This window comes from Passer domesticus, chromosome 8 (assembly GCF_036417665.1).
Source record: "Passer domesticus isolate bPasDom1 chromosome 8, bPasDom1.hap1, whole genome shotgun sequence".
Taxonomy (NCBI): Eukaryota; Metazoa; Chordata; class Aves; order Passeriformes; family Passeridae; genus Passer; species Passer domesticus.
This window is the reverse complement of record NC_087481.1, coordinates 23,728,726-23,752,227: the sequence shown is the minus strand read 5'-3', so window position 1 is coordinate 23,752,227 and position 23,502 is coordinate 23,728,726. Positions and strand designations below refer to the sequence as shown.

Here is a 23,502-nt window from a genome sequence, read left to right as displayed (position 1 = left end):
TGGTATTACCTTACATTCATTGCTATTTAATCTCAGTGAGTGGTTTTCAAAGTTTTGGGTTTTTTGCTCTGTCTTCTGTATAAGTACATAGCAAGAAATGGCCTGACCTGGTATAAAAGCTTTCATGATATTTTAGTGGAAACACTCTAATTTCTCTCCTGATTGGCTGAAAACATACAAGAAAATCCCAGGGTTGTGTTTAGTTTGTTCTGTTTTTCCCTAAGCTTTATGTTTAAATGGAGCAGGATCTTTGTTTTCCATTGCCAAAGCAGACCTACGATTAAAAAGATATTTGCCAATAAACATACCTAAGTCCCTTTTGCTCATATAGGGGAATGTGTATCTAATTCAAGCAGTGCTTTGGATCACAACACTGGAACTTGTAATTCCTGTTGAGAAAGGAGCAAGGAAGGATCTATGGTTTAAGCATAAAGGGAGCTCTGCTGTCAAGCTTTGAGAGCAGTTTTGCTGTTTGAGCCCTGTGCACCGGGGGAAAGTTCCTTCAAACAGAGAACTGCAGGATGTCTGTGAAGGATTTTCACTGCACTCTGGTGATGCAAAATTTTAAATTAGGGCTCAGGTAAGATTGGGACAGCAGGCAGAGCTGGCTGCTGTGTTGGAGGTGATTCTGTAGATGCACCACAGTGGCTGGGCTGTTCCACAGCCTGTCCTGACAACATGCAGCCCATGCTTTCAGGATTCACAGTGCCTTTTGAAGGCTCTGGGACAATCCCTCTCATTTTTCTGTGGTATAAAGAGTAAATGAGAATTGCTGGGCTTTTACCTCTTACCCATTCTGTAGATTGTTAGATTCCAAATGGGGCCATGTGAACACTTTCTGTAAACAAAAGAGTGCAGCTCTCAGCAAACTGTTCAGAAAATATCTCATATTTGTTCTTGCTACTTGACATTTGTTTCTAAAATGGCATCAGTATTGGAGTTAATATAAGAAATATAGTGAAAATAGCAAAACAAATTAACTAGACTAGAAAAAAATAGATCTAGCAAAGTCATCCTGCAAAAGCTGTCCCCCTTCATCCTTGTAGTAAGACTAAATGTAATTCTCTAGTACTTCAAGGATTGCAGCTTGCCTAAACTTTTCTCTCTGTAGTACTCCTGGTTACAACCAAGTGCAGCTGCCTTTTTACAGGTAATATCACCTGGTAAGAGCCAGAGTCTTAATTCACAACCTTAATTCATCTGGGCTTCTGTCGTGGTTTGGCCCGGAAATGTGTTTTTGGAAAGGTCTAAGTCGGGCCAATCAGTGGCCAAATTCAAAATTGGCATGTAATGTAGCCACTGAGGATCTGGATACGCCTCTGAGAACACACGGGGGTTAAAAGCAGGAGATTCCCAGAGAACTTCCTCTTTGGGAATCCAGCGTTGGTGAGTAGAGTCTGACCTCTCCCCTGCCCAGCTGCGTCTGGGTGGGGGAGGGGGAGGCCATGACAGGGAGGAGGCCGGGAGCCCCAAAAGGTGCAGAGGTGGATGAGAACATGCAGGGGTTGATGAGACTTGAGATGTCTGGGCAGCCCCCCCGGGGAGAGGGACAGAGATTGTGCTGGCAACTCAGCTGGCCAGAAGTGGGGGATGCGGCGAGAGAAGGTGCCTGGCAGCTGTGGGAGTCCTGGACAGGCAGAAGTGAGGATTTTAACCCCTTTGTAGACTAATAGAAACCTTACAAATACTGAATCCTCCTGAATCAGGATGAGGTGAGAGAGAGATGGGAGATGAAATGGGCAAGCATGAGGAAAGCTGGAAGAGGAGAGAAGAATCCTGAGTGGAAGAGATGATGGAGTGGCTTTGGGCTGGACTCTTTCTTGTATGGCCATGGACAGACCCGTGTTTTTTCCCTGTGACCCAGAGACTGTATTTAGGGGGAGGCAACACCTAGGAGTCAAGAGTGAAGCAGCGGCGTGAACAGAGACGGCTGAAGGGGGTGTGAGATGCCCTCTGTCTCCACGGAGAGGAAGATCTCTGTTCATGAGGCCCCTCGGCCCCAGGGGGTGGAATGTGGGGGGGACTGGTGTCCCGAAGTTGAGAGACTGCTGCTTCTGGAAGTGGGTAGAACATCTTTAAACGGGGAGCCCTAAAGGCAGTCCTGGCCCGTGTCCAGTGGTGAGAGCACTGGACATGGGGGGGGGAGAAGTCACGAGGGCTGATGTTCTCTGGGTGGGGCCATGGGTGACACGGAAGCACAGGAGGTTTTAATTGTGCTTCCGGGGGGGGCCTATGAGGCAAGGGAGGACTCCTCTCTCTCCCTGATGGATTTGAGGGTTGATAATTTGAGGGGTAGTGAATCTGTGGAGAAAAGGGAGGGGGAGGAGGAAGTATCTGGAAGGTTTTCATTCTTAGTTTAGTATGTATTCCTTTCTAGAGTTGTAATAAATAAAGTGTTGTGTTTTTCCCTCCATCCCCGAATGGGAGCCTGCTTTGTTCTGTTCCCGGGTCACATCTCACAGCAACTATTTTGGAAATATACCCTTCATGGGGGCCATGGCATTGTGCCAGGGTCAAACCATGACAGCTTCTAGTCTGCTTGGGAAAGCAAATAGAGATGGCAGTTCTGTAGTTACGGGACTCAAAGAGACCATGAGACACACAGATGACAAAGAAAGAGGATAGAAAAGGGTTCTATTCCTAGTCGAATTCATCCATAAAAGTCCTTACCATATCTTGCTATTTGATTCACTTTTCCTGGTGCCCCTTCCTACTTCAGAGTTACCTGAGATCCTCCTATTTCCCATCCAGCAGCCAGATGCTTTTGAAATTCTGTGGAGCTTTTTTGTTGCATCCTGAAATCTGCTGCCTTCCTTGCCTTTTTCTGGCCCTCCTAACTCTCAGATTTGTATCAGGTCCATCCAGCTCCTCTCACCCACGTGGAAATCCCATATCCCAGCTCTCCTGCTCAGTCTTGTTCCTGTCACCAACCGGTTTGTCAGTGCCACAAAAGGTAATGGTGTCTTTATTACTAACCAAGTTACTAGGTAACTATCTTTATTACTGAACTGTCATTGCAGTCACAGTTCAGCTTGAGATACATGTAGGAATTGCCCCTTTCTCTCCCCTCCCTGCTCATCTCAGGGCATTCACTGCTCAGCACTGTTTCATTAAGCAGTCTGGGATGCCTTTGAGAGTCTATAGCTGCTCAGTGTTTGCATCATAAGCCTTAGATGAGAACAAACAACTTCTGCTTTAAATTATTTCATCAAAAATCACTTAAAGATTGAAGGTTGTAAAAGTTTTGCTAACAGAGGTGCTTTCCAGCTGAGTTATCAGAAAGGACAGTTATTTTGGAGATAGTGGCTTTGGGCAAAGAAGGTGAACCTCTCCTTTGGGTTCTGTGTTAAGAGCAGCTTCTGCTTGTGTTACTTATGTAAAGATGTTCTGTAAGGTAAATTTGTTTCCTGAGCGAGAGCAGTTCAGCTGTGTGTGCATGCTTGCATGTGTTTTATCATCCATGCCTTGTTGAGCAGAGCTAGCAGGATCTCTTGTTCCAGCAGGGCAGGCTAAGCAGGAACATTCTGCTGTTAAAACGAGCAGCAGAATTGCATTAACTGCAGTGATGCCAGACCAGTGAAAGGGTTTGCAGTGCTCAAGGATCCTGACTGTCCTGCCAGGGCTGTGTGCAATGGCCTCGGGCAGGTGTTGCTCTCAAATAAACATGGGCTCTCAGCTTTCTGATGGATCCTTGAGGGGTGTCAAGCTAAACCATGTAGCACAATCAGCTGATACTGCTCCTTCTGCCGGAATGTCGCAGAGCTTCTAATATTTATAAAAATAAATCTGAATTTTGAAGGCAGAAATCCAGTATATGTGTCCTCCTGTCCATCCCAAAAGCTTGTGCCTGAGTCTGAATTTCCTTTACACTACTATTGTGTCTTTATTAATGATACTTGCATAGAATGTGATATTTCATATGATACTTTTGTGGATGCTTCTGCCACTTTTATAGTAGAAATACTTTCAGCTGATTCTTAAATATGTACATCAGCAAGTATTTAATCTGATTTGACAGTTGCTAGTCAATATAGTTCTAATAGTTAGTACTAAATATTCATCCTTCAATAGTTACATTTCTAAAAAAAAAATTACAAATTCCAAATGTGTTACTTATTTTATACAACCCTTATTCCAAAGGGAAAATCACCTGGTGGATTGAAGTCTTAGAAGCAAAAAAGAAACATTTAAAGAAATTAAAATAATTTAACAGTTTGGCTCTGTGACAGTGTTACTCCAAGTATTTATATATATATCCAATTAGTCTGCAAGCTAAGTGGATTAATTTTTCCTATAGTAGACACAATTACCATCAATATTAGTATTATTAAGCAAACACAGTAGCCCATGAATGCAGTCTGATTTAGATCCTTCTGCTAGGGATTAAGCAGTTGGAATTCCCTCAGTGCCACAGGTTCCCATGGTGGCAGCGTGCAGCTGCAGAGGGTGCTGGAGCAGAGGCACAGCCTTCACATGGCTGCTCTTTGCAGGTTAACAAAGCATGGTAAATACTTGTAAATCAATAAAGTGAGCTGCTAATGGCCAAAATAATCAGCACAACATTTCTTCCTTTCCTCTGCAGCGTTTCTGTGGCAAAGTACAGTTGACTCATATACAGCTGCAGTCAGGGAACAGGTTTTGCTATTATTCATAACTGGAGTAGAAATACTAAAGGGAAAGGATAAACTGGAGCTGCCTGTCAGCCTCAACAGTAGGAAGAGAATAGTTACAGATACAGGCTTGCATCAGCTTTGGGTTTGCAGTCTTCTGTTCTTTTTTTGTGTCACCTGCTGTTCCTTAACCACAACCCTTTTAGGCACTTCTGTTCTCTGCCTTTGCTGTCAGAGCCAAAACTCACATCTTCTCTCACCTCTAAGTGCTGCTGCTGACTGCAGGCAGCACATGACATTCAGAGTGCTCTGGTACAGGCAGGAGAGGCTTCTAAGTCCCTGAAATAGTTCTTGGAATTTCTGGGAAAATAAAAGCTCTTTAGCAAACGTCAGGACAGACAGATGTTCTGTTATTATTTCTTTCTTCTTCCAGTGAGATCATTACATCATGGATATCTTTCTATACCATAAGCATGTGTAAGTATTTCACAGTTTATCTGTTGCCTCTCTCCTTGGAAGGGTGAGGCATTCACAGTTTGTTCTTTCATTTAAAAACTGTTTTTTAAAAAGGTGCTTTATTTGTGCAACTTCCATTTCCTTGGAACAGAAATGAAAATGAACATAATACTGTCTTTTTATTGAGCTTAACAGTTACAGTAAGACTTTTGAATGGTGACAAAAAATATTTTAGCTTGACATTTGACCTTTCTAAGTTTCAACTTTTTTTATTGCCAATGCTTGCAAACCATTTTAAAAAATTCTTATTTTCCTACAGGAAAACCAGATTGTGATACAAAGTAGCAGGGCTCAGAAATGGAACCTTTTTTATTAATGACACCTTTTTCATATGGACATGAAAGTTAATTTAAGATGATGTTTTAATTGATTTTAAACAAACAGTCATTTGCAGCTAGAATGGGAAATGACTTCTAAATTTCATGCATACAGGTAGAAATCCAGACACATTCTCACAAAGAGAATTCTCCCAGTCATATGGTTAAAAGTCTTGTGTAAAACTCTTCAGCTGAAAAATTCTGGTGGTGATTTACTTGTGTGATGTTTAGTTGACTTACTGCTGGACTGTGTGAAGCTACTTCTGATTAATTTCTTGCTTGCTGTAGGATGCCTTGTAGTCATCATGGAAGCTGTGAAGATTAATTCCTCTGATTAGAGCAATTACATGCTCCACATCCTAAAAGAATTTTATAAATTGAAGTCCAAGAAAATGTGCTCCATTTTAAACAGTAAGGCTTAGTTGTGCTGTTTGTGTAGCAGTCCTTAGTTTGTGCTGATGTGTGTCATACCTCATGTGTGGACAAGCACAGGGCAAAGCAGTACTGACACAGCCCCCCTGTCCACATGTCCACACGTGACTGGTATTTACTTGAAGAGACACGGGATCCTCAAAATAATAAGAGGGAACAGCTGGTGCTTGTTTTTTTATTTTTTCTGTAGTTCTGTGTAAGATTTCAGTGATCTTAGCAATATTACATTTAGTGTAAGTAACAGTTATTTCAGAATATCTAGTACTACAACCCTTAGCATAAAAGTTGAGGGGAAAAAAAAGTGAAGAGATTGAGATTTTTGTTCGTTGGGCAGAGAGGATCGTGAGGACCTATTGTCCATGCCTCATATGTATAGTCAACAAATTAATAAAATGGAAACATACTCAAGTATAGCAAAATCACAAATAAAGCGGACAAACAGATCTATGTAGCCTCTGGCAGAAGTCTGTCCAGGACCAGAAGCAAATAACTACAAATTACAGCAAATGCAGCCCTATTTCCTATTTTAGTGACAAGCTGTAAGTCTTGTGCCAGGAAGAGCCATCTTCTGCCTTTCATCTTTAGGGTCTGCTATAGTCAGAGGACAAGGGGATTTCAGAACTCTCAAGTACCAGCTCCTGTCAGCAGGAGTGTAAAGAGGCAGCAGGAGTGTAAAGAGCAGTAATTAGCTTCCAGGGCAGATGTCCCGGGCAGCCGGGAGGGTTGTGGCGGGACATCCCCGCTGTGTGCAGCAGCAGGTCCGAGCGGTGCCTGTGCGAGCGGCACCGGGCCCGGCCGGAGCCGGCCGTGCCCTGCAGCAGCTCGGCGGCGCTCAGCCCTTCGCAGGGTGGGCAGAGCTGGCTCAGCGCCCCAGCAGGGCCAGCAGGAACCTTGAGCTCGGGTTCTGCACGGCAGCCACACTGACCGGGGCTGCTCCGCTGCCGTCGCTCAGCGCCTTGCTCCTTGTCCTGGGGCGGCAGGAGCGAGGTGCGGGGGCTGTGAGGGCGCAGCCGGCTGCTCGCTGAGGGAGGGGGCCGGGGTGGTCCCGGTGCAGGCACGGCGTGCCCTGAGCTCCGCACCGGGTGCAGGAGCAGTCCAGGCTGCGGGGAGCCGCTGTCAGTCCCAGCCAGGAGGAACGGGGAGCAGCTCCACGGTCCCTTGAGGGGCACAGAGCCGGGCTGTGGCACGTCCCGAACGTGGCAAGGCTGGGCCAGCACCAGCCGGAGGGCAAGGCAGGGCCAGCACCAGCCGGAGGGCAAGGCTGGGGCAGCTGCAGCCGTGAGGCAGGCTGTGAGGCTGAGCCCGGGCTGCAGCACGGCGGTCACCGGTCAGCCCGGGCACAGCACGGCTGCAGGCCGGCAGCCCCGGGGTACGCGGTACGGAGCGGTGGCCGGCCATGAGCTGGAATTCTGTCCTCAGGACAGTGTGCAGAAAACTCCTAACAATGACAGTTTTGCAGCATTCTCCAAAGGCACGGCGTGGAACCTGCCTTTGATCTTCAGTGTCTTGCGCAAGTCTAGTTTTTATGTTTGTTTTGCTCAAGCTGTTGTTGGGTGAGAGCACCCAGCAATGTCTCCTAGGAAAATAAAGAAGCAGTCATTAAAAAGGCAAAACATCTCTCCCAGCATTTTACCCTTTAAAATATAGGCCTATTTTTATGGGATTTATTTGCTATATTTTGTATATGCTATATATTTTTGGCTATAACACCATATGTTCAGGTTCCTCCTGAATTAATTAGCAGAAGCTAGAAGCTTAAACCTTTGGAGGGCTTCCAAGAAACGAGAGTAGAAACTTTTGCAGTTATCAACCCCTTCATTGGAAGGGTAGGCACAGCAGTGAATTAATTACGACTAGAAATTTGACATAAAATATTAGCTACTTTTTTTCCCTGTGAATTTAATGCTGATTCAAATGGAAGTTTTGCTTACAAGAGATCAGTCATGTTCAGAATATGATGTACACCCACGTTTCTCTTGACAATTTCTTATCTAAGAATGGATGTATGGCAGTTACTGCACTGTTGACCTGGCTGGTGAAGCAGAAGTCTGGAGTTGTCACTGCAGAGTTTGTGAGCTTGATAATTCAGATAGCACCTAAAGGGGGTACATAAAAATGAGAAGTACTTGCAGATAGTGAAATAGAAAGGAGGCAGATCAGTGGGGGTTGCTTTTGAGGCTGAATAGGCTTTGCAGAGCTGGTGATACCTCAGGGGATTGCTTGTGGCTGCTGGGGTGGGATGACTGCAGTGAAGGGGTGCTGCTGTCTTGACTGCCACTCTGATCTTGGTGGGGAGGCAAGTGGGCAGTCCAGAGAAGGGAATGTGGTACAGGGACTTCCCTGCCATCTTCCCCCTGCTACTTTTCCCTTAGAAATACTACCAACTGTGTATATCGATGTTTCTCTATCAGAATATAAAATGGGAAAAAATTGAGGCCATAAGTAATGTTTTCCAAAACAAAGAGATTTTAAAACAAACTATTTTCTTCTACATTCACATATACAGTAAGTTCATAAGCATTGGAAAAAAAACAGGTTTTTTCTCTTTGTGTTTTGGATGTGTCTGCTGTCATTGTGTAGGTGAAGTGACAGCACAGCATACCCTGAAAACCAGGTGGAAATGGTACCCAGCAGGACCCAAATCAGCTACAGGCTCCTCACATTGTGTGTCTGGCTTTGGTTGTTTGGGATGCCAGCAGTACATTCTAGGCTGGGAGAAGTATAGTTAGAATTTTCTCTACTGAAGTATATTACTTCAGTCATTCTGAAATCATTATTTTATTATTGCTTTCTCCTCCTCCCTAGACTGAGAACTGCAGCACTTGCTGTTGTCACCCTTTTCTGTGCAGATAGAGGGAGGGATAGTTATTTCAGAGAGGTATGGCTTTTGTTTTTCCAAAATACCCTCTCCTGTATTAGTTCTCATCCCTCTCTTCACCCTACCAAATGTCTGACTTGCTTCTCTCTGAGTGATCAACCCACAGGAAACAATTTCCACAGGAAAGAACCTTTGGTTTCTTTATGGCCAAAAGTCGGGCTAGAATGGAGTTGCCATTGAATAAAACTGTTCCCAGAAGCTGCAGGGTTGCAAACACTCTTACTGTATTTTCTATATAATTCATTTTATTTAGTAATATTTTAGTTTAGTTTTCTTCCTGGAGTATGCATACTTCTGAGAAAAACTATGCACAAATGTTCACCTTGGGAGCAAGTGAACAACAGGAACAGTGCTGAACTGCTGTTTTCTGCTGAAATTATGACTGGAGTCTGTTCCAAACTTTTTTAATTAAAGCAGGACCTTTCACGGTTTGCATAGCCTGCCAGTGGTTTTTACACTTCTTCCAAAACTATATAGCATTTTTAATACACGTTTTTCAATTCAGTACCTTTGGCAGCTGCTGTTTTGCTGCTTTTGGGAATCAAAACTCTGTCTTTCTCCTTAAGGGGGCACTGGCAGTGTCATTCAGCATCTCTCAGTGCACCTCAGGCTGAGCTGGTGTGCTGCTGCTCATAAAGGTTAGCAAATAGTTCTGCCTCTCCGTCCTCCTGCCTTGTTGCCAGGCTGGGGCACAGGACTGGAGGGCAGAAAGAGGATGCCCACAGTGAGCCCCTAGCCCAACCCCTGAACTGGTAAGAAGATGGCTAAAGGCGGAAGTGTGGAGGGATCTGCATGCAGATTGCAAACATAAGGTGTTCTTTTGCAGTTTTTTCTCAAACCGGTCTCAGTCCTGCACTGTTAAGATCATCCGACAGCTATTCTTACTGCTAGGAAGTATGGATCACATAACCCCATTGCTTGGGGGTGCTCTGTGCTGGCTGAGGGAAGGAGTGACACTGATCAGCGTGTCTGGGGTGGGTGAGAGCTAGTGGAAGGAACTTGAGAGTTCACTGGGGTCACTTCATCTCATGGTAAACCTATTGAGAAGCTAGTTTAAAGATCTCTGCTGTAGTCATAGTTCTTCCACTGAGATCATCCCTACACAGGCACCTCTATTGCTGCCTTAAAAGAAGTAGCTGACACTGTCATTGAGGTTCTTTAGGCTGATGGAAAGGCCAGAGGTCCTCGATTTACCAATAAGAAAAACAAATGAAATAAAACCAGACCTGTAAAGGAGTAGGGCAGAGGTGTTGTGAACATACTTCTTCCTCTAGGCCTGCCCCAGGAATGAATGCTCTTGTGGAGAAAGTGTGCTTCTGATCTGTGCACTGTCAGAGAAGGAGGAAACAGAAACCTAGTTCCTGCTTTTCAACATTCCAGTCAGCTTCCCTCTCCCACCTGGATGACCAGTCCCTTGTTCTGTTTCTGTTCTTGCAGGAGTCTGAATCTCCCTAGAGCTGAACGCAAACTGTGGAAGCTAGGTGTAAAATTAAGGTGTAAAATTAAGAGAAGACTTGGCCGTTTACACTAACAGCTTTGACTTACTTTTAGCATCAAGCAGTGGTTTATTTTCAATTTTGTTCATTGGTTTAAACATCTTTTTTTCCTGTTGGCTAAATCATCTATGCAGAGCAGCATATTCAGTGGGTAATGGCTGAGAAGTCTCTTTGGTATGTATGGGCCTGTGGTAATTGCTAGACATATGGTAATGCTCTGCTCTTAAGTAACTTTTTTTGCTAAGTAGTTATAAACAGATCATAGATCCCAGTTAATTTAGTGCTTCAAGGTTTCTGTACTGGAATATGCATGATTCTGTTTCTCTCTCTGGAATGTCTTCATTACTGCTGCCTGCTCTGTTGATACTGCTGTTCAAGTGGGCCAGTCAGAGGTAGCAGATGAGGATAGCATGAATATTCTAGAAGTGATTTCCTTAAAGGGTTCTCAGTGCTTGCACAGGAAGGCAGGAGCTGCAGACACCAGATGCTGGACATCTGTTAGCAGGAACTGCGAGAGCTCAGTGCTGTTACACCAAGGGTTTGGCATGGTGTGGGAAACACAGGATATGGCAGGAAGGAGCTGCTGCCAAGGGAGTTACTGCTGCTGGAAGGGGCATTGCAAGCATCCAGTCAGTATTGCCTTTAATGTTGCATGGATGCCTGAAACACGTTGTTTGCATTTCCAAGTATTCAGGGCTATGCATGGGCAGGTCTGTAGTACAGGTCCTGTCCAGATTAATTGTTGCAGCCTACCCATGTCAAGAATGTTCTGTTTCTGACACAGGGTTGCAGCTTTCCTCTGCACAAGCCATAACTTCAATTTTGGAACCAGCAGTTCAGTCTGGATTAGTAAGAGTCAATTAATTACTTCTCTTTTTAAACTAGCTGTGGGATTTTTTTTTAATTTGTTTTCTCAAAGGGCACTTCTAGACTTGTCCATCAGATTCTCTGCAAAAGCAGTTGTTGTCCACAATGGAGCAGGCCAAAGGACCCAGGATGGCAAAGCTTTCTGGTGGTTTGTGGCTGGTGTTGGAGCAACAGCTCATTGGTGACTTGGGAATGCATATCCCGCATTCCCAAAGGAGAGGCACTCAGATGAGGTCTCCCCCAGCTTCTGACAGTAGGCAAACCAAACAGAAGGAGGGTGGGAGGAGGAATGATGATGGGGATGTTGTAGAGGGAAGTCCTCGCTAAGTTACTCAGGGCCATTTTTCACATCTTTGCTGTCTCAGCAGCAGAAACCCTCAAGATTTTGTCTGGATTTCAGTGAACAAGCAGTTGTTGTACTGCCTTCCTTGCCAAGACTGTAACTTATTACAGAAGTTCTCTTCAACTTGAAATCCTATAGGCTTGAGGAAACAAGCTGCTGCTATAATTTTAGGCCTGAAAAAAAGTGTGGTTTAATACTGATGGAAAAATCAGATGAAGTGTTGTTTTTGTTCATTAATTTTTTGGGCATGTTTTATTCAACTTAAATGCTCCCTTCCCCCTTTCTATCCTAGGAAATTTTACCATAATACATAAGTAATACCATAATACAAGTAAAAAAGTTTTATTCACTGGAGAGCCTGCGGCAAACATATTTTCAAATGCTTTGTCTTGACACAGCAAAGTGACAGTGACACAGATGCTGATGCCAATTAACTTGCCTGGCTGAATTGTGTCAGTTGTGTTAATACAATCTTCTGCAGAAACTATGTCCCTTCAGAAAAGTCTCCTGCCTTCTTTGTTGTTAAGAGGACCTTGAAGTACCTAATTAGTGTAATCAGGAAGGGCCTGTCTTGCTGTCTTGCTGAGGTTGCACCAAAACAGTAAGGAATGATCTCTGTAAGCCCCAAATTCTGGCTGCAGTGGGCAGTCTCTCAACCAGGCCTTTCAGCAGGTGAGTTCTTGCATCACTGTGGGGAAGGAAATCCCTTCCTCACCCCCATATTCTGCAGCAGGAATGATGGATGCTCTCTATTGCCAGACCGTAGCAAACTCCTTATTCTTAAAATGGTGGAGAGGAAAGCAAAGTGATGTAAGCTTTGAACAGCACTGTAAGGGACAGGACTGCTTGCCAAAGGCTTATTCTACCGAACAGCACCCATATGAATTTTTCTGAGGCCTTTGCTCTGGGTTTTTTTGTTTTAGGGTGGCTATTTTTTTGGCATCAGTGATAGATTCTAGCCAGTGCCAACATTCTCCTGCCATATTGCCACTTAGCTCTCACCACTGTGTGGCTGCAAGAGAGCTTCCTCACTGCCATTTAATGAGCAGACAGAAATTAAGACCTTGCATGTTTTAACTGCTCTTTTTTTGGACTCATATAATACGTCAGTGTTTCTAACGCAGAACATTGTTAAAAATCTTTGTATGTGTATTATTTCTTGTCTTGGCACTGGAGATATGTTATTGTAGGAGAAACTCACCTACCCCCAGCATTTTTTAATTAAGTTTCATGGTTGCTGAGCAAATCCTGAAAATGGGGCCCCTGAAGGCTTGGAAAAGAGAAAGGAAATACAAAGAACTGCAAATATATTATTTCAATTCTCCTGATGTTTATTCCAGTTCTGTGGTATTTTGGTGCCTGACTCATGATATTTGAGTGCTTGGGGGCTGACAATACAAATTTCATTCACACAGTCTCCACGTAACACTGTTTATGTAAGCAGAGCCCACCATGAAAAATGGGGGAGATGTGGGAGGATGGAACTTCATAGCACTTTTCCTTTGGTCCTGCAGGGCTGTTGGTAATTCCGAGCCAACCATATCAATGAGAATTTGTTTACTTACTGTTTTTCCCAAAGTGAGAGCAAGGCACATATCAAATTGATGAAGTACAAAGAAAATGCATTTCAGTGTAAGACTGTTCTTTGTCATTATGCAAAGCAGATCTTTTTATTCTGAAAGTAGTTTCCTCTTTGTATTTTACAGCCAGGTACTTTTTCCTCTTTAGTGAACTTGCATTGAAGGGAACTTTATCCGTACCTTCATGAGGGCTTAGAAATGAGAAGAGTGAGGGTGGGGCATCAGTAGTTAAGTGCTGGCATATTAGAAAAGGATATTAGGATCTTTAATTTAATACGCCATCATTATTTGAGAAGTCTTAAAACAGTGATGCTCAGCTGAAGCCAAACATTTCCATAATTAACTGAATTGTCTAATTGTCTAACTAAACTCTCTCACTACAAGCCAGTCATTCAGGTAAGGGCATGGTCTGTAGTACTGTGACAAGAAGAATGGAGATTTTCTAATCCTGAGAGTTTGAAGTTTTGTTTAAGTTGCCATATTAGAGGGAGTGTCTCTAAGTCTTTCATACAACATACTTATTATAAACACAACATGTTGTAACTATTGTACCCTGTTGTTGAAACCAAACTGCAAGTTAATGGTGCTTTTCACAGGCCATAGCAGTAAAGCAGATTTTTTTTCAAAATATTTTGATAATTGGTTCTGCATATATTCAGAAACTTGTGTGGTATTTGGAAGATAGATTACTGAGCCATTAGCAGTCTAGGAATATGATCCGATATCCATATTAATAAACATCTGTCCCAGTAGCATAGCAGATGTGCTAGGTGCATATATAACATAAAATGTACATTTTTTATGAGTACTTTGTTCTTTTTTTACTACAAAATGTTTTAATTATATTATAGATCACGCCATTAGTTTCAGTTTGCAACACTGAAAGTGTGTTTTTAAAAAAAAAGAGCAAATGGGGTGAGGACAGTTTTCTGAGAAATTCTAAAATACTCCTTTGCTAGTGGAATGAACTAATTTTGAAAGGTGAGTTTTACTATCTTCCACTACTAGCTTTGAGCCTATCATTACAGGTTTGGGGAGCATTTTGGTTCTGGTGGTCCTGGTTTGATTCCTCTCTAGGTTCAGTAGGCCCCTTAATTCCAATTGCTGCTAAGTTTAAAATGAATGGTGTGCAGAGGGCTCAGCTTAATGACTCCCCTTGGGAAGTGTTCCAGTCTGGCAAAAATTGCCATTGTTTTCTGGAGATGAAACTTCAAAACTTGATAAATGCAGGTATCATAGTAGTATAAGATACGTAGTTTAACTACCAGAAACATCCCTAACTCCAAAAAATTCTTCCATTCCCATCCTAAATTTCATCCAATCTAAAAAGCATTTATCGTAGTTACAAAATCTTTTATAATTGTGGTTTTTTTCTTTGCAAAACACAAGATGGGCACTCTGAAAGACAGTTTTGCAGTAATGTAATATCTCTTTAGCCAAATACATATTTTTAAGCAAAAATGTTAGCAGTTTACTAGTAGCCCAGGTGTGTTTTTTAATCAGACATTAGTATTAACTTGTATTTTTCCGGGGGTTTTTCAAAGACTGATTCCTTTGTTGTGACATTCTGGGTACTTAAATTATAATTATACCACTGGGAGGTCTTGTTCTTCAAGTAGCATTGAGAAGCTGTTGGTGAACAGCTTGTGGGCAAGCCAGTGTTGCGTGCACTGCTCAGGGAGCTGGCAATGGCAGCCAGGAGCATGGGCTGTTCCAGAGCTTCCAGGCTTGGGGAAGAGTCCCTGGGATTGTTCCACGGCTGTGACCAGCCCTGCAGGCCAGAGTACTGCAAACAGCAAGGGCTGCCCTGGAGAAGGGAAGGCAGCACTTGCAGAGGCTCCCTGGCACCACTTCAGATGCCCAAGACAGATGTGGCCGTAGCCTGGCCTCCCTTCTAGCCTGTGCCACTACTGCTATTCAGCACTTCTGCCACTTCTCCCATTTTCTGCCCCATCTAGGAATACAAGTTTCTTTTTCCCTAAAATGACTGCTTCTGAGGACCTGTGGGTAGAGGAGCCTCTCAGAGCTCTGCTTCACTTGGGAAGATACTTTCTGTTGTCGTTCTTACAGAGGTGTCCCCAGTGACTGCAGTCTGGCAATTCAATCACCTTGATTGGAAGGTAGAATGGTTTGGGCTTTCGTGATTAGAAATTAAATGCCTGGAGACATGACCAGTGTGGAGCTTTGAGCCTCAAAAATACCCCCCTTCCCCCCAAGTAATCCAAACAGCACAACTTTTTGGATGGCTTTGTGAGATTTTTTAATTACTGTGGTTGAAGAGATAGCCAAGGGGAATGAAAAAAATTGAGATAAGAAGGGTTCAGAGTTAAAACCGCGTTATCGATCCAGCTCTTAGCTTAGTTGTGTTAAAAGCTCTCTCAGCAGCTGTGTTCACCCCCCCAGCACTGTGCCTGTGTCAGGTTTCCCAGTGTTTCCAGTTTGCTTGGCTGGTACTGAAATCTAGATACAAGGTCTTTGCTTTCAGGATGGGCTCCATGTAGAGAGTTGCCCCACAAGGTGTGTTATTCTCTTGCTGCAAAACAGGTGGTGGTTAATGATGTGGCATCTGAGAGCAAACTGAAAATAATTAATCTGCTTTCATTTGCAGTTTCTCCTGTCAGATGATCAGTGGGATTGTGGTCAGTTGGATTCGGGGAGAAAACAGATCAAAAGTGTAAACTGCAAAAAGACAGCTTGGTCATAGAGCACATAAAAATGCACAGTTATAGCTTTTTGGGTGTGTCCAACAGCTGACCCTGCATTACTGAATCAGAGCTCTCCTGCTGTGACTCTTGTTCATGGCAGTCTTTCTGTCTTCCTGGAGTTCATGAAAAAGAGCTCTCTGAACTCTGAGTTTGGGTTTTTCAATATTTATTTTTGGATAATCAGTTTACTGTCTTTGTTAGTTGTTGAAAAATCTAAAAATCCTTTAGAAGTCAGTTCTTCAATGTCTGTGTTTTCTTTTGCAACCATCCATTTTTTATCATGGGTAAGTAAAGTGCCCCGTTGTGTTTTCATCTGGGTTTGCGATGATGTAATTAGGATTCTTCACAACTCCTTGTCCAGAGGGTAGTTGCCACCTTCAGCCGCTAGCTCGGACTTTCTGAATTCAGATGCTTATGCATCTGCCAGAGTACCTAATGGTCTTCAAGCAGCTTGTGTTTTTAAATTGTGTGGATATATTTTGTGTCAGTTCATTTTCTATACCCAGAAATGTTCTTACCTGCTTGAGGTTGGGGAAAGTGCTCTCTGCTCATTTGTCCATGCCATTAAACGAGGTCAGGTCGTACCACGTGCTCCATCCCTGCTTTGTTCTCAGGGCGAATCTGATGTTTTAGAGAATGTGTTGCTCCATTCATTTGATTGCACGTGTTGTCCCTTGTGGCCTTTGCATCCATGAGGCAAGGGATGGCCTTGGGACAGTGGCCGTAAGTGCAGGGACAAAGCTGCTGGCCGAGGACAGCCCCGCTGCCCCTCCGTAGCCAGGGGATCTGTCAGTTTGGTTCCTGAGCAGCAGTGCAGGGGTTAGGCACAGGCTGTGGGGGACCACAGGCCAGCTGAGGGACACAGGGTTGTCCTGGGAGGTCTCACATCCACCTGAAAATGCTGCTGGGGGGGCACGGGCACTGGAGAGGCCTGAGACTGGTTTGGAGAGGTGATTTCCCCCAAGAGCATGGCCCTGGGCCAGGCTCCTGTAACTCAGTTTTGCCACTCACTTCATGAGTGTCTGTGCTCTGATCGGAAATTCCAAAAGGTAATGTCTTCTGTTAATATAATTTTTTTAATAACATAATTGAGGAATAAATACTTTTAAAAAAAGATACTACAGCAGTCATAACGCCATAAGCTCTACCTTTCGGGATTCAGAGTTTAAGTTGCTGAGCAGGCCTTGCTGCAGGGCATGCTCTGAAAGGATAAGGAAGTAGTCTGAGTGTAGATGTGGTTGGATTCTTTTAAAGAAAAGACATTAAGAGTGATATTCAGGGCAATCTATTTGTTTCTCGTTATTGGAGAACTAAAAAGATACACTCTTAAAAGCAAGGAGAATGTTTCATTTCTTAAAGATTACAGCATAGCCAGAGGATTTTAGAAGACATTATTGACTTCTTTTAGAGGCATTGCTCTATTTTTGCCCTGTACCACTCACACCCCTACTTTGTCTCATTTCTCCTTCCAGACCCTTAAGACTTGCTTTCTCTAGAGCACGTTATAACTCCTGTTGAAAATTCGGCATGTGGCCCACAGGAGTGAGAAGCAGGGGGGACTCTCTGCAGATTCCTTGGAGCTGGCTGGGCTGTAGTTCACCTGGGTGCTTTGGGAGGATGCAGATGTGTGCAGCTGCAGTTGGTCAACTGGAGACCTCCTGCACACAGCCAAACACCTCTGTGCCTGCTGTGCCAGCTTTGCAGGAGACAGCTGGGAGTGCCCCTGCAGCCAGGCTGGCAGTGCCCAGGGGTGCCAGGGGCAGTCCTGGCCGGCTGGGCAAGGACGAGCCTCGATGTGTCCTTTGCACTGTCCCCTCCCAGCCCAGCCCAGAGTGCAGGGCAGCCCTGCATTCAAAGCCTAATGGGTGCTTACAAGTTTAGTGCTACTTGTTCAGGAGCCGGTTGCTGCTGCTCAGAGTTCAGAAACTCCTGAAACACAGTCTCTGAGGCTCTTGGTGGTTTCCTGTATTGGAGAGGTTAAAATCTCCAGGTAATTCATGTTCATGACAGAAAAAAATGGGAGAATGCAGATTGATGAGGCAAATAGCAGAGACTTCTCCTGCAGTCACTGAAACAGTAACTTGGGTATGTAACATAGTGATTAAAATGATAGGCAGCCCGATGAAAGTCCGTGACTGGTAAGGTCTGCTGCCCTTAGCGACTGGAAATGAAAGTGTTCTTTGAAAAGCTGGATCTGGAAGCAGAAGGAGATGGAGAAGCATCTGAGGGATAATGAGAGTAAAAAGAAGTGAGATGCATACACAGTTAATGCCTGGTTGAGGTGGCCGAACACTTGAGATGTTGGGGTGCTCCCTCACTTTGCAGTAGTTAGTGGTGTTGGTGTGTGGCTGTGAGAAACAGATGCTGGAAATCTGGGGAGACATTCCTGGTGGCATAGGAAATACAGTGTCTGGGAAATTGCAAACTGGGAAACCAGTTTCTACAGCTGTACATAATGTTCTCTGGAACTAAACTTGAGATTCATGAATGCCATCTACCTACAAAAGGCATAATCAGGTTTATGCAGGTGCACTGTCTTGTACAAACCACTGCTTTTATTATAATTTAATCTCTTTTTAACAAACTAGTACCAAACGTAGAAGTATTTCTATGTTTATATGTGCTTACAGAGCTGAAAATGCAAGACATGCCATACTTTGACTTGTGCACACAGATGGACACCCCTGGATGTTTGGAATTCTCTTGCAGTCTTTGGTAAGATACATCATCAAAGTCCAGTTTACACCCAGCTGAGACCAGCTGCAGGACAGCAGCTTCCTCTCTTTCCACTTTTTTAATCACTACAGGCTTTTGGCATTCCTTTTTTTTTTTTTAGTAGTTCAGTGTAAAATCCACTGATTAAATAGTTTAGCAACAGAAATAAGGTTTGAAAAGTGCTTTTAATCTGTAGATCACAATGAGAATTTGATAATGTTATTTTTTATATATAGATAAAAGTATTTCATTGTATGATGTTCTGTTTGTTTATTTAATATATGTGCCTCCTGCAGCTGGTCTCAACTGGATAGAAATTACACATTTCATCGTGGTTGCAAGAGAACTGCAAATGTCTTAGAGAAGACATGGACTTTGGGATCTAGAAGTGGAGGGAAAGGTTGTCTGTGTGTGTGCACAAGTGTAAGTGTGGGAAGATGGCACAATTCTTTGATTTTCATTTCTATAAATAGTGTATGTAAACATCCAGACACTGCTGTGTTTGGTTGCTGCACACATGAATATTCAGTGCATCAGAGTCAGACCTGTACCAACATACCCCTTTGATGCTTTGCTTCCCACTGTTCTGTTGTTGCTGTGATGAGTTTTGTCAGAATTGTTATTTAACAACTTACAGTCAGATTTTCAGCTGCTTTTCTGCCTCCCAGGCTACAGCTTCTCTCCTGACATACCTTCCTCTGTTCCCATCTAACTGCTGCTTTGTGTTCTCTTCCAAATTATTTTAAGAGGCATTTCCAAATTGTGAAGCATCCCTGATAGGTAACATTATTATCAGCAGCTATTCAAGTAGTGTCAGCATTTTTCCCTCTGAATTATATCAGGATCTCTCAGTTCCACAAGTGATAGGATCAGCAGTGCTCTGCTATATGGGACTGTATTCTGAAGCAAGAATTCCTTTCTAGTTTTATGCTTTTTAAAACTGGGGACCAGAAATACTTCTAGTGACAGTCGTTGTGCAGTGCTCACCTTTGACCATGCAGCCAAGTTCACAGTGCCTGGATTGCTCTAATAAAGTTTATTCAGCTGACAAAATAGTATGGGAGTGTAGAAATACTTCTGTTTGTCCTTGTCATGTTTAAATATCTGGATTGTGACTTCATTTATCCAAGCAGAGAGGAAGAAAACTTATGTATCGTTAGGAAAAGGTTCCGTCTGTGTTTATATATTCTCAAATATATAAATATTGTCCAAGCAGTGCTACGGACGAAGGGCATTGTGTTTGTCATGGTGCAGTCCTGCTGTCTGTTACAGGTGAGAGATGGCCAGCTCTGGAAAAAGCATGGGGAGGTCAGGAGCAGAACTAGTGAGGATGGACCTGAGGGCTGTACAGACGGAGAGCAGGACCACGTCCTTGGAAGCAGTGGGGGGGATTGGGAGGCAGGGCTCTGCTGCTTGGTGGCCCACAAATCCCTGCTACATGGGTGTGGCACTGGAGATGAGCTACAGATGTACCACAGGGTCTTCCAGGTGCTTTGTGAAATTACCACAGCACTCAGGTTTTCCTCAGAGACCACAAGTGATCTTGGTTTTATTGAGATTCAGGGAATTTTGGACATGGCCATCAGAATTGAAATTGATAATCACTGACGGTCTTTAAAAAAAAATCTGCTTCTGTATTGTATGAAACACTGAGAGAATTTTGGTAGCTGTATTTTGGTCTTGGATTGCACAATACAGCAAGTAAGATAAACAAAAACAAATTATTGAGTCCCTTGTAGAGCACAGCTTTCTAAATAATAGCTTGGCTTTATTTTGTAGAGCTGGTGAAAGGATGGGGCTTGGAGAAGGAAGGATGACCCCGATAAGAAAACTACCAGTGTGAGATCAACACTGAGTACCTAGATAGCAGAGCAGAAAAAGAAAGAATCATAGGACTGATAGAAAGTTGTATTGATCTAAAAAAATTGCTGTAAATGACAGTAATTTTCAATTCCCATTTAATTGCCTCGGAGGTGTAAAGCCTTTACCTAATCCCATGGGTTTTTGCACTGGTCTTCATTTTCACTATTTCTTTAGCCAGAGTTGCATTATCATTCTGCCTTGGAGAAAGGGGGAGTCTGGAAGTACAGCTCCCAGGAACAGGGTGGCCCCTTGGACAGGACAGGTTCCTGTGGGACAGGACCTGGAGGTGGGCAGGATGTCACTGCTGCCAGACCTTGTTCTGTCTGAGTGCCACAACCTCCCTGTGCCCAGCACCAGTGACAGCCGCTGGCCAGGAGGAGCCCTAGTGCCTGGAATAAGCTGAAACATAGGAGCAAACCCGAACCTCATCCATTCTGTTGGCACTCAGTCTTCTCTTTCCTAAACAAAGCCTTACATCTTTCCAGGAATTCTCCTACAGAGACCTTGTTACTATAAAAAAGACAAGAAGTGTTTATTTCTCCTCTGTATTGTAATTTCCCATTAGCTCTTCTTCATGCTAGTGCTGATTCCTGATGGATTTGTGATCCGCTGAAACTCAGTGCTTCTTACTGTCCTGTTGTGTAGGGACTGACTCTCGATGTGTATTTCTGTGTTTGATTTTCTTGCTGAGGGTATCTTTTTTTATTTCATCTACTTTTTCTTCCAGCTTATCTCAGGTAATTCTTAATTCCAAATCTGGCCTCCTAGCCTATTTCCTTCTTCTTTGACATCAGTATCAAATGTAAGTTCATTAAGCATTCTCTTTATTCCCTTCACTCAAGCCATGAATAAAGAACTGAGCAGCTCCAACACCAAGGCAGACCCCAGAGAAACCAGGCTGCTTCTCTTCTGCCCTCTGCTGTGGCAGTGGCTCTTTGATAATCAGTCCCTCTTGCAGCGTGCTCTTCCAAGTTTGGCATCTCCTTAGCAATGACTTCATAGTTTTCTGTGTATGGTCTAGGCAGATCGTGAAAATGCAACAGGAGAAGGTTTCAGACCCTGCCTGAAGATACATGGTATTTACAGCTTCTAATCTTTCCAGAAGCCATTAAATGCTTCTTTTGCATTAGTCGGACAATATTTATGCTTGAAAAATCATCTGGGCTGTTACTCATATCTGTTAAATTCTGCCTGCTTTTTGTTTGTTTGATTTCAAATTGATAGGATTTATTTGCCCTCAGCAGACACCATTTGGAACTGACAGACAACTGGGGCATCTGCTCTGCTGGCAATGCTGCCAAGAGGTTTGGAAGGGCACCAGGTCAGGGGCTGGCTTCTGCACAGTCAAAAAGGTACCAACCCAGAACAGCCTTTAAAAACTTCTTTACTTCACAAAATACACACAAACCCAACCTGAATATTTTATAAAGGAAAGTATCTCCCTGCTCTTGCTGTACAAAGCCAGTGCTTTTGGACCTCCTCTCTCTTACTCCTCTTGGAGGAAGATGCAGACTCAGTATTACCAGTGCAGGAAGGCAGCAAGGAAGAGAAACTCCTGTATTAAACCCATTTTCACTTACTGAATAGACAGATTCATATATATGCTGTGTTCACATTGTCTGGAACTCCACTGTCCCATTCTTGGGTCCGTAGAAACCAGATATTTTTGTAAATCTTAAGTTCCTTCACTCACAAAAGGTATTTCTACCTACAAAATACTATTTATTACAATGAGTTTATGGTTGTTTACTTTGTGCCTTTGAATATTTTTTCACTGTGCCCTTTTCTCATCTGACTACACTTTCATTTTGTACTACATTTTGTTAAGGAATAGACCTGCTTCAGCCATTTCACCTGTAAATATTGAGTGGGGGTTTGGCCTTAATTCAGTTACTTTGTTTTACCAGCATTAAGAGTTCTTCTCTTGTAATTTCCAAACCTGTACACCCAGACAGAGACAGAAAATGCATTATATGAAAATCTTTCTTGCTCTTGTGTCTACAGCTGTAACAAACTGGCAGAGGTCAGCTCTGGGATCCACCTGTACAATCTCCAATTTTTCCCCACGTGGATTTCCTGAGGAGCTCTGCTGCCTCCTGTTTGTGTAGATGTAACTGATAGAGATATGCAACCACGTGTAATAAAAGGGATTTTTGTTTATAGCCATGATTCTAAAAAGTGTAATTTTTCCTCCTTGAACACCAAGCCCTTCACAGATTTCACCTAAAACTCTGTGTGTTTAGCTGGGAGGGGCAGGCAAAGTGATCTGCAGGAGAAAACAACTGACTCAGTAAGTTTAGAGCATTTGTAATGAGTGAGGCGTGAATCCTGCTTCCTTGTTCCTGTTCTCAGGACTGCACGCAATCGCTGGGTTAATAAAACAAAAAACAAACTTCAGAAGAGCTCATAGAATAGAGATCAGCATGGGAGACTGGAATCCAGATTTCCTACCATGCCAGTACTAAAGCACTTTGCAGAGCAGCAGTGGGAGGCAGAAGAAAGAAGAAACACACAGTGTGTTTGGGGAAGAACTGCAGGAGGTACAAATGCTACCTTGGAATGTGGGGACAACTGAGTTAACTAACCACAATAGTGTCTATAAAAGGTAATTATTATTTGTAGGAGTATCTTTCTGTGAGTAAAGAAATGGCAGTATCTTATGCAATTGCACAGCACTGTAAGTAATGCACTTTCCTCAGGACAAACGTGTACCTTAAGTAAAACTTCCATCACCTGGATAGGAGCTCTGACCTTCCTTACCTCAGGAAATGTCCCAATCCACTCCCACCCCCAAGGAGCCCTTGCCAGCACTCGGCCTCCTTCAGCCCTAACAGATGGTCCAGACTGGAGCTGCTCAGGTGGACACTGGCCTGGCTTTGGCCAGGTTTCAACAGGTTTGCTCAGGTTTGAACAGCAAGAGAGAGATGTTGCTGGGTTGCAGCTGTGCCTCCTTGCAGTGCCCTGGCAAACTTGCAGTTAGAGTGGCAGCTGTCAGGACCTGCTGAGCTGTAAACTGGGCCTGAGGGCAGAATGGTCAGAGCCTGGAGCTCAGGGCCGGAGAGTGGCCATGACCACGGGGGCTGTGGCTGGAGCTAACGGTGAAGCTTTCAGCTCACACCGTGGGGAAATGTGTCCCTGTGGTGGGGTGTGAGGTGGGAGTTCCTCAGCCACTGCTCACTG

At 43.7% G+C, this 23,502-nt stretch overlaps 1 protein-coding gene and 1 long non-coding RNA gene across 9 annotated transcripts in view; both read left to right on the top strand.

Moving 5' to 3' along the window:
• CTNNA3 (catenin alpha 3) overlaps positions 1–23,502 on the top strand; it is a 427,418-nt gene that overhangs the window by 376,294 nt on the left and 27,622 nt on the right. The window lies entirely within an intron of this gene.
• Positions 1,176–21,675, top strand: LOC135306144 (uncharacterized). Its single transcript, XR_010366988.1, has 3 exons — positions 1,176–1,386; positions 2,856–2,953; positions 21,567–21,675. It is a non-coding gene; the product is annotated as an uncharacterized LOC135306144 (long non-coding RNA).